This window comes from Somniosus microcephalus, chromosome 12 (genome assembly GCF_052327205.1).
Source record: "Somniosus microcephalus isolate GS21.2 chromosome 12, FLI_Smic_1.0, whole genome shotgun sequence".
Lineage (NCBI taxonomy): Eukaryota > Metazoa > Chordata > Chondrichthyes > Squaliformes > Somniosidae > Somniosus > Somniosus microcephalus.
Window position 1 is genome coordinate 115,708,697 of NC_140998.1, and position 14,237 is coordinate 115,722,933.

The window sequence follows — 14,237 nt, forward strand, 5'->3', positions numbered from 1 at the left end:
AGTTCAAAATGCACCTCCAATTGCACCGCTGCATCCATGGGAATGGCCTTCAACCCCATGGCAGCGTGTACATATCGACTTTGCAGGTCCATTCATGGATTCCATGTTTTTGATAGCGATAGACGCACATTCTAAATGGCCAGAAGTGATTAAGATGGCGACCACTACCTCGGAAAAGACGATCGCAGTTCCAAGAACCATATTTGCAAGAAATGGATTGCCAGAACAGCTATGTTCAGACAACGGACCGCAATTCGTGTCAGAAGAATTCCAGAAATTCATGAAGAAGAATGGGGTGAAACACTATACATCTGCCCCATATCATCCGGCTACAAATGGGTTGGCCGAGAGATTTGTACAAACGTTCAAAAAGGCGATAAAGGCCATATTCCACTACAACACAAGGTGGACAATTTCCTAATGGCATATCGAAACGCCACACATGCAGTGACAAATCAAAGTCCTGCCATGATGTTTTAGAACAGGAGGTTGCGGTCCAGGTTGGATTTGTTAAAACCAAATGTGCGTAGGGAAGTCGAAAACAAACAGTTCCAGCATGTAAATAACAAGACCACTCGGAGTTTCGAAATAGGACAACCAGTGTTAGCCCGGGACTATAAGAATGAGAAATGGCAATCTGGAACAATTCGTGCCAGACAAGGACCCCTGATGTACACGGTAGAGATTGGTGAAAACGTAATACGACGTCATGCTGACCAACTTGTAGAATCGAGAACAAGGGTCGAACCCATGGCTACGGCAGAGACACCAGTGGAAGAAATTATTGAACCTGTAGCATCTACCTCAAACGCGAACGTACATGAGGATGTTCAATCCATAAGAGATCAATTAGAGGAGTCACCCCAGCAACCAGAATCAGAGACCCCTGAAAGGCGTTATCCAACTCGGATCAGGAGGCCTCCTCAGAGACTGAATCTTTGAACAGTTGCATGAAAGTTGTATATATGTTATCCATGTTATGTTTAAATTGGGGTGTACACTGTTAAGCTAAAAAGGGAGGAATTGTGGTGTATGTAACCTGTACCACCTTAAGAGAACTACCTTAAGAAGATGGATAACTTTCTCTTGCTACTGTATATTGTAGTACCGGTGGTGACCACACCGGTATATAAGCTCTGTGTAGTAATTTGTAAAGCAGTTCAGCCCTGACCTTCAAGTAGTAAAGACCTGTTTAAGTTTTTCCTGTTGTCTGTGTCCAGTTATTTAAAATAAGTATATCTGGAACACACAGACTCAACAGTAAGGATGGCAGATTTCCTTCCCTAAGGGACATTAGAGAACCAGATGGGTTTTTTATGACAATCCGGTAGTTACATGGTCACCATTACAGATACTAGCTTTTTATTCCAGATTTATTTATTAACTGAATTTAAATTCCCCAGTTGCCGTGGCTGGATTTGAACTCACGTCTCCGGATCATTGACATCGGCCGTCTCCATTTCTCTGCTCCCCTCACTCACTCCAACCTACCTCCCTCTGAACTTGCAGCACTCCATTCTCTTAGATCCAACCCGGACATTGTCATTAAACCTGCTGACAAGGGTGGTGCTGTTGTTGTTTGGCGAACTGACCTCTACCTAGTGGAAGCTGAACGCCAACTCTCCGACACCTCCTCCTACCTCCACCTGGACCATGACCCCACTACCGAACATCAAACCACCGTTTCCAAGACTGTCACTGACCTCATCTCCTCTGGAGATCTTCCCCCCGCGGCCACCAACCTCATAGTTCCCCAACCCCGCACAGCCCGCTTCTACCTCCTTCCCAAGTTCCACAAACAGGACTGCCCTGGTAGACCCATCATTTCAGCCTGTTCTTGCCCCACGGAACTTATCTCTTCCTATCTCGACTCTATCTTTTCTTCCCTTGTCCAGTCTCTTCCCACCTACATCCGCGACTCTTCGGACGCCCTCCGCCACTTTAACAGTTTCCAGTTTCCTGGCCCCAACCGCTTCCTTTTCACCATGGGCGTACAATCCCTCTACACCTCCATCCCCCACCAGGATGGCCTGAGGGCGCTCCGCTTCTTCCTTGAACAGAGGCCCGGCCAATCCCCATCCACCACTACCCTCCTCCGCCTGGCTGAACTTGTTCTCACATTGAACAACTTCTCCTTTAACTCTACTCATTTCCTCCAAATCAAAGGTGTTGCTATGGGTACCCGCATGGGTCCTAGCTATGCCTGCCTTTTCGTGGGATATGTGGAACACTCTTGGTTCCAGTCCTACTCAGGTCCCCTCCCTCACCTCTTTTTCTGATACATTGATGACTGTATCGGTGCCGTTTCCTGCTCTCGCCCTGAACTAGACAATTTCATTCACTTTGCCTCCAATTTCCACCCTTCCCTCACCTTCACATGGTCCATCTCTAACTCTTCCCTTCCCTTCCTCAACTTCTCCGTCTCCATCTCTGGGGATAGTTTATTGACCAATATTCACTACAAGTCCACTGACTCCCACAGCTACCTGGACTACACTTCCTCCCACCCCGCCTCCTGTAAGGACTCTATTCCATTCTCCCAGTTTCTCCATCTCCGCCGCATCTGCTCCGACGATGCCACCTTCCACACCAGTGCTTCCGACATGTCTTCCTTTTTCCTCAACCGAGGATTCCCCTCTACCGTGGTTGACACGGCCCTTGACCGTGTCCGTTCTATCTCCTGCACTTCTGCCCTCGCCCCTGCCCCTCCCTCCCGGAACCACGATAGGGTTTCCCTTGTCCTCACCTTTCACCCCACCAGCCTCCACATTCAACGGATCATCCTCCGCCATTTCCGCTACCTCCAAAGTGATCCCACCACCAAACGCATCTTCCCCTCCCCTTTCAGCATTCCGTAGGGACCGCTCCCTCCGAGACACCCTAGTCCACTCCTCTATCACCCCCAGCACCCCTTCCCCTGGCACCTTCCCGTGCAAGCGCAGGAGATGTAACACCTGCCCCTATACCTCCCCGCTTCCCACTGTCCAGGGCCCCAAACACCCCTTCCAGGTGAAACAGCGATTTACTTGTACTTCTTGCAATCTAGTATACTGTATTCGCTGCTCACGATGCGGTGTCCTCTACATTGGGGAGACCAAACGCAGATTGGGTGACTGCTTTGCGGGACACCTCCGTTCAGTCCGTAAGGGTGACCCCGAGCAACATAAACTTGAGGAACAGCACCTCATCTTCCGATTAGGCACTTTACAGCCTTCCGGACTCAATATCGAGTTCAACAATTTCAGATCATAACCTCGGCCCCTATTACATTTTTACTTCTATTTTTTATCCACCCCTTTGTTTTGGTTTTTCCCTCACCCCCCCCACCACCTTTCCTTTGTTTTTCTCTCTCCCACATGGCAGCTGTCTCTCATTCTGCCAGAACATTTCACACCTAATCTGAGCCGTCTTTTGTCTCCACTAGTCCTATCACCATCTCGTCTTGAATACCTCTTAATGTCTCTTCACTTCTTTTGTTCTCTCCCAGCCCTGCCTTTCGATCTATTTCATTTCCTTTCCAGTTTTGAAAAAGGGTTAGACCCGAAACATCGACTCTAATTTCTCTCCATGGATGTTGCCTGGCCTGCTCAGTTTTTCCAGCATTTTCTGTTGTTATCTCCGGATCATTAGTCCAGGCCTCTGGATTACTAATCCAGTAGCATAACCACTGAGCTACCGTTCCCACATATGAAGGAGAACAGGGGAGTTCTCCTGATGTCACAGACTCAATGAACACCACCAAAAACAGACTAACTGATCATTTATTTCATTGCTGTTTGTGGAACCTTGCTGTGCATAAATTGGCTGCCAAATTTGCCTACATTACAATAAGTGATTACACTTTAAGGGCAAGTCATTGTCTGTGAAGTGCTTTGGGCTGACATGAAAGGTACTATATAAAAGTTCTTGCTTTTTTTTCTTACTATTACAAAGAACAAAGTGAAATTTAAAAAGTAATAATTTCCCTCAACTTCACAGTTTTGTGTCAATTTGCTGGGGTTCTACCTGTCTGACTAAAGGGGACAGCATGAATTATTGAAAAAAAAAAATGATGAAGACTGGGTATTACTAGAATGATTTCAAAGATATACTATCTTTATCATTTTTACATTGTAACCTGTGAAAGTAATGGGTACCAGAACCATTCCTTGTGATCTATTGATATGGACTTTATCCTGCACTCTTATCAGTCCTCATACCGAACTTTGGTAGGTTAAATTTAATGGAATATTGAATTGTCACAAAGATGAATAAGCAGCAGCAACATGCACCGATAGTGAAGGAGGGTATGCCATTTCATTCAATAAAAAGTTATTACCGAAGAGACAAGACTATTACCAATACAGAAATGCTACATACCCATTGTCCTCAGTATCACAGGTATCACCCTCAACGTCTACTGTTAATAGGTTGTACTTCATCCCCATGAAACTATCCTATGATTACTCCACAAAAATTAACTGTAATAAATGAATAAAAAATGTGATGATTTAACTACTAACTTTTGAAAAAAAGATTTTTTCCTTTCTTCTGGAGTATCTGTGACTGACTGTCCTGGTTTTTACACAACTTTGCTTGGAAAAAACACTGCAGGACATTAATTTAGGAAAGGGCCTAGGCTTTCCCATATGAAATATTTACTGGAGTGCAACATCATTTGTTTCTTAAGAAACCTATTGAGTGTTCTGAACTGTAAATGGAGTGATTACAACAGGAAAACTGCTTGGCCTCGACAAATATTTGCAACAGAGGAGCAATCGATTTCACTTTTATTGTGAACTACTGTTGACCTATGGCATCATTACAACTGCAAAAAGAAACCTATTAATATGCTGTGGAAAAATACTGTAAGAAAACATGGCAATTTTGTATCTGAGAAAGTAAGAAACTGTTATTTTCCCAAAGGAACGACGTCTTTTTGCGCTCCATGAAAGGTTAAAATGATCCGAGACAAATTTCTATGGACTTCTTGTAATGTCCGTGTGTAATTGAGACACGGACTGCAGAAGTTGGTTATAACAGGTGTTTACTGAATGGAGACAAAACTGGAACTACTATACAAAGTTACTTCACAGGCTTATATACAGGGGTGGTCACTACTGGTACTGCAGTATACAGGGGCTGCAGAATATAGTTCCTTCTTCAAGGTACATACACTACAATTCCTCCCCTTTTAGCTAAACAGTACATAACATTCGATTAATAATTAAATAACATATTTACAATTACAGTTGCTATATACATTAGCTGAAGTTAATCAATTATAAATTCAGTCTTTGAGGAGGCTTCCTGATTCTGTCCGGATAACACCTCTTTGGGGTATCAGGTTCTTCTGGCAAAGTTGATTCGGGATCAACGTCGTTGTTTGGTTCGTCTGCTTCCAATATCACCGATTCTGAGGTAGATGCAATTGGTACTTCTGTTTCATCACCAGGTGTATAGGATCGTGGTGTAGATTTGACATTTTCCAGTGACTCTAGAATCTGGTCAGCATGGCGTCTTACAATGCTCTCTCCAATGTCCACGGTATACATTAGAGGTCCTTGCCGTGTGCAGATAGTTCCTGGCTGCCATTTCTCTGTGCGGTAGTCCCGGGCCAAAACTGGTTGACCTATCTTGAAACTCCTGGTTGGCCTTTCATTCATATTCTGAAACTGCCTGTTCTCCACATCTCTTCTGATGTTTGGCTTAACCAAATCCAAGCGGCATCTTAATCTTCGATTGAAGAACATCATGGCTGGAGTTTGGTTGGTAACCGCATGTGTCGCATTCCGGTAGGCAAACAAGAAGTTATCCACCTTGTGTTGTAGGGGTATGTCTTCATTACACATTGCCTTGATAGCCTTCTTGAATGTTTGAACGAACCTCTCAGCCAATCCATTGGTGGCTGGATGATATGGGGTGGATGTGTAATGCTTAACACCATTGTTCTTTAAGAACCTCCGGAACTCTTCAGACACAAACTGTGGTCCATTGTCGGAGCAAATCTGTTCAGGCAGCCCATTTCTGGCGAATATGGTTCGTAAGACTGTGATAGTTTTTTCTGTGGTGGTTGAGGACATTTTTATTACCTCTGGCCACTTTGAATGTGCATCCACCGCAATTAAAAACATCGAGTCCATAAATGGACCAGCAAAATCCATGTGTACCCTTTGCCATGGAGATGAGGGCCACTCCCATGGTTGTAGAGGGGCTTGTGGTGGGGCGTTTTGGACCTTCTGGCATCCTGTACAGCTCTTGGTCATCTCTTCGATTTCTCTATCGATTCCCGCCCACCACACAAACACTGTGGCTAAGTTCTTCATTTTTACCCCTCCCAGATGACCCTCATGAAGCTCATTGAGCACTCTATCCTTCAATTTGGGTGGAATTACTACTCTGGATCCACACATCAATGTTCCTCGGCACACTGACAGCTGTTCTCTTCTCGGCGAGAATGCTGGCAACAGTGGTTCGCCATGTGCTGGCCATCCCTTCACCGTTAAATCATAGACCCCGGAGAGTGTCGGGTCATTTCGTGTTTCCTTTTCTATGTTTGCATTCGTCACAGGTAGACATTCGACTATGGTCGAGTGGAATATCTCCACAGGATCCACTGCAGGTGCTTCTTCCACCTTCGGCAACGGTAGGCGCGACAATCCATCAGCATTCCCATGCTGTTTAGTTCCTTTGTACTCGATGTCATATTGGTGTGCCCCTAGGAAAAGGGACCACCTCTGTAGCCGTTGTGCTGTCATTATCGGGACGCCCTTCTTAGGGTTGAAAATGGAGACAAGAGGTTGATGATCAGTTAGTAGAGTAAATTTCTGTCCGTGCAGGTAGTGATTGAACTTCTTCACCCCCCACACCAGGCTGAGGGCCTCTCTGTCAATCTGGGCGTAGTTACGCTCGGCTGCAGTTAACGAGCGTGACGCAAAAGCTATCGGCCTCTCTGAACCATCAAGGGATTTATGTGACAGTACCGCTCCAACGCCGTAGGGAGACGCATCACACGCCAGTCTTATCGGTAGTGAGCCAATACTTCTCATGAAGTGATCAGGCCTTTACACTTCTGAAAGGCCCGCTTACATTCATCGCTCCATTCCCATGCTACTCCAGTTTGTAGCAGGGCGTTCAGTGGGTGCAGAATTGTGGACAAATTCGGCAAAAACTTATGGTAGTAATTCACCAATCCGAGGAATGACCTCAGTTGCGACACATTTTCAGGCGCTGGAGCCTTAACTACCGCTTCAATTTTGTCAGGGGACTTATGTAGCCCCTCTTCATCAATCACGTGGCCACAATACGATATTTGTTTCTTAAAAAACTCGCACTTGGGGCGATTGGCTCGTAGCCCATGTTCTCTTAGTCTAGTGAGCACCTGTCTAGGTTGGCAAGGTGTTCACTGTCATTTTCACCTGTCACTAGGATGTCGTCCAAGTAACACTGAATCCCCGGAATCCCTTGCAGGACTTGTTCCATCGCTCTTTGCCATATAGCCGGAGCTGATGCAACTCCGAATACCAGTCGATTATACTGGTAAAGACCTTTGTGAGTGTTTATCGTGAGATATTTCCTAGAGGATTCTTCAACCTCCATCTGCAAATATGCTTGCGCTAGGTCAATTTTTGTAAAACGTTTCCCTCCAGATGGTGAGGCGAAAATATCTTCTATCCTCGGAAGAGGATGCTGTACTGTGTGAAGGACTGGGTTCACAGTCACCTTGAAGTCCCCACAGATGCGAACCTTCCTTGGCTCCTCAGACTTATTGTTTAACGTTTTCCTCATGACAGGAACGATGGGTGTCGCCCACTCGCTCCAGTCTACCTTAGATAACACGCCTGCATTCTCTAGATTCTCCAGCTCTGCCTCGACGGCTGGGCGAATTGCATACGGTACCGGTCTTGCTTTGAAAAACTTGGGAATTGCATTCTCTTCTATTTTTATTGAGGCGGTTACGCCTTTAAGAGTTCCCAGTCCTTGTTGAAATACCTCTTTAGCGTTAGCTAAGATTTTTGACAATCGTCCAGGTGTGACGTCGTCATCCTTTTTACCAGCCACAGTCAGTGCCTGAATGGAGTGCCAGTCTAAACTTATCTTTCTGATCCATTCACGTCCCAATAACGGTGGTCCACCATCTTGCAGTATGTACAGATACAATTTCTGTATTTCCTTGCCGTTGTATTCGACAGGCACCCTTATTTTCCCTCTGGGGTATACTTTCTGCCCCGTATATGTCTTCAAGACAATGGATGTGTCTTTCAAGGGTATGTGTGAGAATAGCCGCTCGTAGTCTCGTCGATTCATGACGGTCAGGGCTGATCCTGTATCCAATTCCATTTTGACTTGGGACCCTGCTATCGTGAGGGTGACCCAAATGGTTCGGTGATCCTCTTTTGCGATTACGTTGTGTAGTTTGAGACAGCTTAGTCTCTTGTTCCCGGATTCACTATCGCTCTTCTGGTCTTCGGAACTACTGTCCGTCATCTTTTGTACTTTCCTGTACTTTTCCTTAGTAGTCTTTTTGTTGTCATTAGTCTTCCCGGACCTGCAAACTCGTGCAATGTGTCCCATCTTTCCGCATTGCCTGCATGTTTTGTCCTTGGACCAGCAGTCCTTCTGGTCATGGGTTGTTCTGCCGCAGCGATAACATTTTTCAAATCCCCATGTCATTTCATGGGTGCCGTATTCCTGTGGCTTTTGCTGTATTTCCGCAGCTCCCCTTGCTGCTGCTTCGTACGATACTGCCACGCTGAAAGCCTTATCTAGCGTCAGCTCTTTCTCTGAGAGTAACCTCTTCTGGGTTCCTTCACTCAGGAGTCCACAGACAAATTTGTCCCGTAGGGTATCTGCCAGTCCTGCTCCGAACTGGCAGTGCTTTGATAGCTTGCGTAGTTCCGTAAAGTAATCAGCATTGCTCTCATCTTTATGCTGATTTCTCTTGTGGAATTTAAATCTTTCTGCTATCAGCAGCGGTGTAGGATTTAGGTGTTCCTGTAGGATATCAACAATTTCGTTAAAACTCTTCTCCATCGGTTTGACTGGAGTGATCAGGTTCCGCAATAGGCCGTACGTTCTTGCGCCCATTAAGTTTAGTAGTACCGATGCCTTTTTCTCATCGGCTACTTCATTTGCCTTGCAATATACTTCGACTCTTTCCACATACGTGGTCCAGTCTTCTATTGCATTATCAAAGGCAGTGATATTGCCAGTCTTCGGCATCTTGGAGATCTAAGATGGCGCCTCCCGCGCTTTGCCTTCTTCCCCGATTGAACAAAATGGCACCTCCCGCGCTTTGCCTTCTTCCCCGCTGGATTAAGATGGCGCCTCCCACGCTTTCTGCCTTTTCTGCTGCTGCCAGCACTGTTGCTGCCGTTTTTATGCCTTGATGGCGACGCCCTATGGTCTTCGCGCGCTTCCCCCCGCGCTGCTGCCAACGCCGCTCTCCGCGGTCCCCGTGGCAAACTGCAGCTCCTCGCGGCTTTCTGCGCTTCCAATTTCCTTTTCTTTTACTTTAACTACTGTTCCCGTCGTCAGAGCAGACCCTATGGGACACCTTCCTCCCTCTTCTCGGGTCTGTACGCTGCCCGGCTTCGTAGCACCGGCCGCGCCCTGTGTGCTCCACCCTCTCTCTCTCTCTCTCTCCTCTTCCCGACAACGCTGCTCGGCCCCGTTGAAAAGCCACCCGATCGAGCTCTAGCCCGCCGCAGCCCAGGAAGGATCAGTGTACTACCTGCCACCAGCCTGATTAGCTGGAACACCACAGACTGGATAACCAAGCCCAGCTCTCGACAGCCTCTCCTGCAAATCTTCGAATTCGATGAATCAGAGGGCGGTTGCCCACGGTCGACGCCCGTTTCTTCGTTTTTTTTTTTTTTTCTTTTTGGATTTCTTCCTTCTGGCTTCGACCTCTAATAACTTCGCTTCAGGGATAGATCCCCGTGAGGTGGTGCAGAACTGTAGGTAAGTTCGGATCTGTTCGTCGCCAATGTAATGTCCGTGTGTAATTGAGACACGGACTGCAGAAGTTGGTTATAACAGGTGTTTACTGAATGGAGACAAAACTGGAACTACTATACAAAGTTACTACACAGGCTTATATACAGGGGTGGTCGCTACTGGTACTGTAATATACAGGGGCTGCAGAATATAGTTCCTTGTTCAAGGTACATACACTACACTTCTAAACCTTGAATTGGATGTTACTCAAGGGTTCAATAGAAATCTGAAGTGGATGGATTTTAGATGAGGAACAAAGGATGAAAATTATAGCAAACTGTATGGATTCTTCAAAAAAAATGGAAAACACATTTTATTTCACTTACAATACAGAAAGTAAAACTGTCTAACTTGCTGTCTGGCAGGTACTGTAATATAAGGAACACTCCAACAGTGGAGATGTCATACAATACTCAAAAAAAGTCCAAAACAAAGGAAGTGCAAACTGCAACGAAAAAATTTGGCGATTATTCATCTATATGTATTCATATATACAGAAACGTAACTCGACCAGCCACATAAATACTGTGGCAACAAGAGCAGGTCAGGGGCTGGGTATTGTGCCGCGAGTGTCTCACCTCCTGACTCCCCAAAGCCTTTGCACCATCTGCAAGGCACAAGTAAGCAGTGTGATGGAAAACTCTCCACTTGCCTGGATGAGTGCAGCTCCAACAACACTCAAAGCTCGGCACCATCCAAGACAAAGCAGCCCGCTTGACTGGCACCCCTTCCACCACCGGCGTACTGTGGCTGTAGTGTGTACCATCTACAAGATGCACTGCAGCAACTCGCCAAGGTTTCAGCAGCACCTCCCAAACGCGCGACCTCTTCCACTTGGAAGGACAAGGGCAGCAGGCACATACGAACACCACCACCTCCAAGTTACCCTCCAAGTCACACACCATCCTGACATGGAAATATATAGCCGATCCATCATCGTCACTGGTCAAAATCCTAGAACTCCCGACCTAACAGCACAAGGCCTACAATTCTGAGCAGCTGAAGGCAGTTAATTAGGGAAAATAGATTAAACTGGTTTTCCTGTAGCAGGGCTCAGCCAGCTCCATTGTTTCAGGGCCAATAAAAACAGGCTTCGCAGTGCGATTTGCAATGAGTGCGGTTTGAATAGAGTGCTGGGAGTTGGTGAGTGAGGGAGTTGGGCGAGGACTGGAAAGAGGAGCTCCATTGCTTCGCCTTTGCTTTTCCTAACTTTTCACCCTGTAGGAATTGGTTCTTAGTTTACACCAAGAGTCCTAGAGCGGGAGAAGTCAAACAACAACAACATCAACTGCAAAACCGCTAAAGTGACATCACAACCAGGGAAGGAGCTGATTGGTAAGTAGGACCTGGTGAGTATTTCTACAGTCCAGTCGTTGAAGTAAAAGTAAGGTTTCTAGTTTAGAGTAAGTAGTGTGTAAAGTGAAGTAAGGTCCCTAGTGTATTTAATATTCTTTAATTTAGAGGAAGTAAAGGGAGTAAGTTAAGGGTAGAACATGGCAAGGCAGCGTGGAGTGCTCCTCCTGTGCTATGTGGAAAGCCAGGGACACTTTCGGTGTCCAGGATGAATACGTGCGCAGGAAGTGTCTCCAGCTGCAGCTACTCGAAATCCGCGTTTCGGAGCTGGAGCTGCGACTGGCATCACTGTGGAGCATCCGCGAGGCTGAGATCTACGTGGATAGCACGTATAACGAGGTGGTCACACTGCAGATAAAGAGTGCACAGGCAGAAAGGGAATGGGTGACCGCCAGACAGAGTAAAAGAACTAGGAAGGTAGTGCAGGAATCCCCTGGGTCCAACTCCCTCTCCAACAGATTTTCCGTTTTGGATACTGCTGGGGGAGATGGTTTCTCAGGGGAATGTAGCAAGAGCCAAGTCCGTCGCACTACGAGTGGTTCAGCTGCACAGGAGGGGAGGAAAAAGAGTGGGAGAGCAATAGTGATAGGGGATTCTATCGTAAGGGGAACAGACAGACGTTTCTGTGGCCGCAGACGTGACTCCAGGATGGTATGTTGCCTCCCTGGTGCCAGGGTCAACGATGTCACTGAGCGGCTGCAGGACATTCTGAAGGGGGAGGGTGAACGGCCAGAGGTCGTGGTCCATATCGGTACCAACGACATAGGTAGAAAGAGGGACGAGGTCCTGCAAGCAGAATTTTGGGAGCTAGGAAATAAATTAAAAAGCAGGACCTCAAAAGGTAGTAATTTCAGGATTACTCCCAGTGCCACATGCTAGCAAGAGCAGAAATAGGAGAATAGACCAGATGAATGCGTGGCTGGAGAAATGGTGTAGGAGGGAGGGATTTAAATTCCTGAGGCATTGGAACCGATTCTGGGGAAGGTGGGACCTGTACAAGCTGGACGGATTACACCTCGGCAGAACCGGCACCAATATCCTCGCGGGGGGGGTTTGCTAGTGCTGTTGGGAAGGATTTAAACTAGTTTGTCAGGGGGCTGGGAACCTAAGTGTGGGCCCAGAAAGGAGAGAAACAAAGCTGGAAGTGCAAGTTAGAAAAGGAGTCAGCAAAACTTGTAGGGAGCAGAAACAAAGGCCAACAGTAAAGAGGGTCAAAGTGCAGAAAAATATTAAACAGGCAAAGTCGAAGGCACTTTATCTAAATGCACGTAGCATTCGCAACAAGGTGGATGAATTAATGGCACAAATAGAAGTAAATGGGTATGATGTAATTGCCATTTCAGAGACATGGTTGCAGGGTAACCAAAGCTGGGAACTGAATGTTCCAGGGTACTCAACATTTAGGAAGGACAGACAAAAAGGAAAAGGAGGTGGCGTAGCGCTGTTAATAAGGGATGAGATCGGTATGGTAGAGATAAAAGATCTTGGCTCGGCAGATCGTGATGTAGAACTGGAATCAGTTTGGGTGGAGCTAAGAAACAGCAAAGGGCGGAAAACATTGATGAAAGTTGTGTATAGGCCACCAAACAGTAGTGGTAATGTAGGGCACAGTATCAAGAAATTAGAAGTGCATGTAACAAGGACAATACAGTAATCATTGGGGACTTTAATCTACATATTGACTGGGCAAATCAAATTACCACTAATGGTGTGGAGGACAAATTCTTGGGATGCATGCAAGATGGTTTCCTGGATCAGTATGTGGAGGAACCAACTAGGGAACAGGCTATTCTGGATCTGGTACTGTGTAATGAGAAAGGGCTAATCAATAATCTTGTGGTAAAGGGGTATTTAGGGACAAGTGACCATAATGTGATTGAATTTTACATTAAGTTTGAGAGTGATGTAGTCCAATCTGAAACTAAGATCTTCAATCTAAACAGAGGAAACTACAAGGGTATGAGGGACAAGCTGGCCATGGTAGATTGGGAGACTACACTAAAAGATATGAAGGTGGACATACAATGGCAAACATTCAAGGAAATAATGCATAAGAAGTCTTACTCCAATTATATAGGGCCCTGCTGAGACCACACCTGGAGTACTGTGTACAATTTTGGTCTCCTTACCTAAGGAAGGATATACTTGCCATAGAGGGAGTGCAACGAAGGTTCACAAGATTAATTCCTGGGATGGAGGGACTGTCGTATGAGAAGAGATTGAGTAAATTAGGCCTGTATTCTCTTGAATTCAGAAGAATGAGGGGATCTCATTGAAGCATACAAAATTATTACAGGGCTTGATAGGGTGGATGCTGGGAGAATGTTTCCATTGGCTGGGGAGAATAGAACCAGGGGCCACAGCCTCAGGATAAAGGGTAGGCCATTCAGGACTGGGATGAGAAGAAATTTCTTCAGAGGGTGGTGAATCTTTGGAATTCTCTACCCCAGAGGGCTGTGGAGGCTCAATCATTGGGTACATTCAAAACAGAAGTCGATAGATTTCTGACTAGTAAGGGCATCAAGGGATATGGCGATAGGCCCGGTGAATGGAGTTGAGGCAGAAGATCAGCCATGATCTCATTGAATGGCGGAGCAGGCTTGAAGGGCCGAATGGCCTACTCCTGCTCCTATTTCTTATGTTCTTATGTGGGAGTACGTTCACCACACAGACTGCAGCGGTTCAAGAAGGCGGCTCACCACCACCATCTCAAGGATAATTAGGGATGGGTAATAAATGCTGGACTTGCCAGCAACGCCCACATCCCATAAACGAATAATAAAAAAAATATGATTTGCAATCTCAGATGGCTTTTGTGATTCTCGAATTTCAGGATTCAATCTTGCTACTCCCAGGATTGGAACTGTTATTTACAACAGGGATTTATATGTTCACGACATTACAAA

The 14,237-nt window shown here is 46.1% G+C and overlaps 1 protein-coding gene across 4 annotated transcripts in view; it reads right to left on the minus strand.

Moving 5' to 3' along the window:
* dph6 (diphthamine biosynthesis 6) overlaps nt 1–14,237 on the minus strand; it is a 307,645-nt gene that overhangs the window by 169,038 nt on the left and 124,370 nt on the right. The gene's annotated exons all lie outside the window — the stretch shown is intronic.